The following is a 5,415-nucleotide window of genomic DNA, read 5'->3' as shown; positions in this document are numbered from 1 at the left end:
GTTTGCTGTTGTCCGCGATACAACACACCGGTCATCTCACCACACACAGTAATGAAGGAAGGGATGGGTTTCGCCAGCTTCATGCGCACTATGCGCACACCCGAAGGAATCCCGGCAAGCCGCGTTCCGGCTCCCCAAACACCGGGCACAATAGTTAGCACTTCACCGAAGCGGTTCAGCTCAGCGGAAACGTTTTCGTCGGGGATTCCTGGCGGAAGATTACGGATGTTCACCTCCGTCGCACCATCCACCATCTCGATCGGAATCGGATACTGCTTCCCCTCGTGCGTGATGCAGTGCTTCCCCGAATGCTCCTTCACTATGCTTTCCGCACGTTCAAGCGTTGGCATAGTGACGTAGACGGCACTTTGCGCAGTGTTGCGTTGCACCATCTTCACATCCACACCCGTTTCTAGCACTTCAAAAAGGAAGTTCACGGTTTTCTTCTAGGGTGGGTTCGGTTCCCTACTTTTCATTGTTTATGCTATGGTTATTATGTTTATGCTACGGTTATTTATTAGATATTTGATTTGGCCAGATGTTGATACGATGTTGGTGCTGGTTCTGGTTCCGATGATTACTTTGTTGTTCATAGCATATTTCGCTATGAATGGTGTTGCATTGTTTCGGTGCTGGTGTTTTGCTTTCGGTGCTGTGATGTCGTGTTAACTCCTCTCCTCTTAAAATGACTTTGTCCTCGAAGTTTCTAGATGCTCTCGTTTACTTTATGTTGTTTCCCTTGATGCAGATGGTAATATGAACCTCAGGCTTTGATATCTGTAAATATTTATCAATACGGCTATTACGATAAACACAATGAATACAATTGAACCACTTATTGATCCAAACAAATTAACTTTCCATTACAAAGATTTGTTCTCTAGTTTGATTTTTTTTCAATATTTCTCTATGCTCAATAGTTAGATTGTTTAGATATTTTGATGGTGGTATGTCGATGACGTCGGTTTCGGTTGCTATTAACCCCAGTGTTGGTTGAAATGCTTTGTTTGGTATTGTTATTTCCAGGTTTGGAAATTCTTCTCCGTTAATGTAAATGTTGCATTTTTCAAAATGTATTATATATGAGCCTGTGAGAAATTGTGTGTCATTGTTGCAACTCGATGAAATTCTGACTGTGGCATTGTTAATGAGTATAACGGCATCATGAATACGTTTAATTATTCCATCGGAATATACTTTTTCATAAGTACAATCGGAATGATATCCATGTACTAGTTTTTGAATACACTTACTTGATGGTTCTAGGTGTATGCTGTCACAAAGATAATTACCATTATCTATTTGTTCGCAGGGCTGTGACGATTCAAATACATGAGTGTTCTTCTTTAGTATATAGTTGTGATGCAAGAGAATTCTTTTGTCATTTTTTATAATTGAATCAATATAATTGTATTCAAACGTATGTTTGGATTCAAATGGGTATTTCAACATATATATGATGTGTGTTTTGTTCATTGTTACCTGGGTTGTGGATCTTATCAACATTTCTTCGGTTGATGATACATGTATGTTGTGCTCAGCTAAAAACTTAACCATTTGGTTCAGGTCGTCAAGAGATAATAGTTTGCTGCTGGGTATTCCATGTTTTGCTAGTAAAATAGCATCTTCCAGTGTTTCTAAATAGTTTTGCAGAGTATCGAGATTTGAGATGATAATTAGTTGGATGATTTCATTCGATCTTTGATGAAATCTTTCTTCTACCAGTTGGAGTACGCTGTTTGCAATTCTGGTTATATCATACAAGCGTTTATCAATTTCGTCGTTAATCAGTACTTGTTGATTATTTTGCTCAATCAAGGAGTTAATAGTGGAGTTTATAACACGTAAATCTTCAGCATCAGGTGTTCCTGCGATCCACTTCCATATGGTGCCAATAGTATCCCATCGTCGTTCTCTGTTCGTGTGTGGCCTAATCTTGTTAAATGTTTCATGCAATTTATTAACCTTTAATTTTATAATATTGTAAAGAGGATTATCGTTCACATGGTGTTTTAATTCTGCATCATTGTTTATGAGAACTTGTTCTAAAAGATCTATCTTGATTGGGTGTATGATTCTTATGTTTCCTGTCTTGACTCGTGCTTGACCTAATGGAATTACTGCTAAGGGGTTGTTAGTTATATCATGTATTCCTATGTTAGCATAAACAATTGTAAATGACACGCAAAATGGCGAGTATAAGTTTTCATTTTAGGGGATACCTCAAAATGATAATGAAAATTCCGCCTCGTGCCTCTTACGGTGATGGTCTGGAATTCTCTGCGAAGAAAATCAGTATCTATCCTCTTACGGCGATGTTTCTGAAATTCTTATGACGACTGCTGCTCCTGTCCTCTTACGGTGGAAGTCATTCAGTCGTGGCGTTGACCCGATAATGTTGCGGTACTTCTCGATTCGTAGATAATGGTTCCTTTTTTCAACAAGATGAGCTTTTAACCACTTGTTGATACTACGGTATCACACGAACTGCTGCCACTGAAAAATGTCACTTTTTTGCGGGGCGATAGGTAACACTCGTTTTTAACAAACTGTATTGTTGCAACATTACTCTTACGTAGTCACTTCACAAAACAATTTTATAAAAACTTCACAATATCGGGTCCCTATTCGGGCGCCAGTTAAGAACACATGCGTTGGAATTGTAATAAAAAAATAATTTTATTTTTTCCAATTTGTCGCGCATATATTCTGAGTTCAAGATGTTGATTAGAACTGCCTAAACTTTCCTGATTTCATGTTATATATGTTCGGTTCCCTACTTTTCATTGTTTATGCTATGGTTATTATGTTTATGCTACGGTTATTTATTAGATATTTGATTTGGCCAGATGTTGATACGATGTTGGTGCTGGTTCTGGTTCCGATGATTACTTTGTTGTTCATAGCATATTTCGCTATGAATGGTGTTGCATTGTTTCGGTGCTGGTGTTTTGCTTTCGGTGCTGTGATGTCGTGTTAACTCCTCTCCTCTTAAAATGACTTTGTCCTCGAAGTTTCTAGATGCTCTCGTTTACTTTATGTTGTTTCCCTTGATGCAGATGGTAATATGAACCTCAGGCTTTGATATCTGTAAATATTTATCAATACGGCTATTACGATAAACACAATGAATACAATTGAACCACTTATTGATCCAAACAAATTAACTTTCCATTACAAAGATTTGTTCTCTAGTTTGATTTTTTTTCAATATTTCTCTATGCTCAATAGTTAGATTGTTTAGATATTTTGATGGTGGTATGTCGATGACGTCGGTTTCGGTTGCTATTAACCCCAGTGTTGGTTGAAATGCTTTGTTTGGTATTGTTATTTCCAGGTTTGGAAATTCTTCTCCGTTAATGTAAATGTTGCATTTTTCAAAATGTATTATATATGAGCCTGTGAGAAATTGTGTGTCATTGTTGCAACTCGATGAAATTCTGACTGTGGCATTGTTAATGAGTATAACGGCATCATGAATACGTTTAATTATTCCATCGGAATATACTTTTCATAAGTACAATCGGAATGATATCCATGTACTAGTTTTTGAATACACTTACTTGATGGTTCTAGGTGTATGCTGTCACAAAGATAATTACCATTATCTATTTGTTCGCAGGGCTGTGACGATTCAAATACATGAGTGTTCTTCTTTAGTATATAGTTGTGATGCAAGAGAATTCTTTTGTCATTTTTTATAATTGAATCAATATAATTGTATTCAAACGTATGTTTGGATTCAAATGGGTATTTCAACATATATATGATGTGTGTTTTGTTCATTGTTACCTGGGTTGTGGATCTTATCAACATTTCTTCGGTTGATGATACATGTATGTTGTGCTCAGCTAAAAACTTAACCATTTGGTTCAGGTCGTCAAGAGATAATAGTTTGCTGCTGGGTATTCCATGTTTTGCTAGTAAAATAGCATCTTCCAGTGTTTCTAAATAGTTTTGCAGAGTATCGAGATTTGAGATGATAATTAGTTGGATGATTTCATTCGATCTTTGATGAAATCTTTCTTCTACCAGTTGGAGTACGCTGTTTGCAATTCTGGTTATATCATACAAGCGTTTATCAATTTCGTCGTTAATCAGTACTTGTTGATTATTTTGCTCAATCAAGGAGTTAATAGTGGAGTTTATAACACGTAAATCTTCAGCATCAGGTGTTCCTGCGATCCACTTCCATATGGTGCCAATAGTATCCCATCGTCGTTCTCTGTTCGTGTGTGGCCTAATCTTGTTAAATGTTTCATGCAATTTATTAACCTTTAATTTTATAATATTGTAAAGAGGATTATCGTTCACATGGTGTTTTAATTCTGCATCATTGTTTATGAGAACTTGTTCTAAAAGATCTATCTTGATTGGGTGTATGATTCTTATGTTTCCTGTCTTGACTCGTGCTTGACCTAATGGAATTACTGCTAAGGGGTTGTTAGTTATATCATGTATTCCTATGTTAGCATAAACAATTGTAAATGACACGCAAAATGGCGAGTATAAGTTTTCATTTTAGGGGATACCTCAAAATGATAATGAAAATTCCGCCTCGTGCCTCTTACGGTGATGGTCTGGAATTCTCTGCGAAGAAAATCAGTATCTATCCTCTTACGGCGATGTTTCTGAAATTCTTATGACGACTGCTGCTCCTGTCCTCTTACGGTGGAAGTCATTCAGTCGTGGCGTTGACCCGATAATGTTGCGGTACTTCTCGATTCGTAGATAATGGTTCCTTTTTTCAACAAGATGAGCTTTTAACCACTTGTTGATACTACGGTATCACACGAACTGCTGCCACTGAAAAATGTCACTTTTTTGCGGGGCGATAGGTAACACTCGTTTTTAACAAACTGTCCTGTTGCAACATTACTCTTACGTAGTCACTTCACAAAACAATTTTATAAAAACTTCACAATATTGGGTCCCTATTCGGGCGCCAGTTAAGAACACATGCGTTGGAATTGTAATAAAAAAATAATTTTATTTTTTCCAATTTGTCGCGCATATATTCTGAGTTCAAGATGTTGATTAGAACTGCCTAAACTTTCCTGATTTCATGTTATATATGTTCGGTTCCCTACTTTTCATTGTTTATGCTATGGTTATTATGTTTATGCTACGGTTATTTATTAGATATTTGATTTGGCCAGATGTTGATACGATGTTGGTGCTGGTTCTGGTTCCGATGATTACTTTGTTGTTCATAGCATATTTCGCTATGAATGGTGTTGCATTGTTTCGGTGCTGGTGTTTTGCTTTCGGTGCTGTGATGTCGTGTTAACTCCTCTCCTCTTAAAATGACTTTGTCCTCGAAGTTTCTAGATGCTCTCGTTTACTTTATGTTGTTTCCCTTGATGCAGATGGTAATATGAATAGTTCTCTCGTGTCATTTGTAAAGAGCAGACG

At 37.0% G+C, this 5,415-nt stretch overlaps 1 pseudogene; it reads right to left on the bottom strand.

Annotated features, from left to right (window-relative positions):
- Positions 1-2,901: 2,901 nt before the first annotated feature.
- LOC121598806 lies at positions 2,902-4,876 on the bottom strand (annotated as a pseudogene).
- Between the last annotated feature and the right edge of the window lie 539 nt (positions 4,877-5,415).

Source organism: Anopheles merus, chromosome 3L (genome assembly GCF_017562075.2).
Source record: "Anopheles merus strain MAF chromosome 3L, AmerM5.1, whole genome shotgun sequence".
Taxonomy (NCBI): domain Eukaryota; kingdom Metazoa; phylum Arthropoda; class Insecta; order Diptera; family Culicidae; genus Anopheles; species Anopheles merus.
This window is presented reverse-complemented; position numbering and strand designations above follow the sequence as displayed.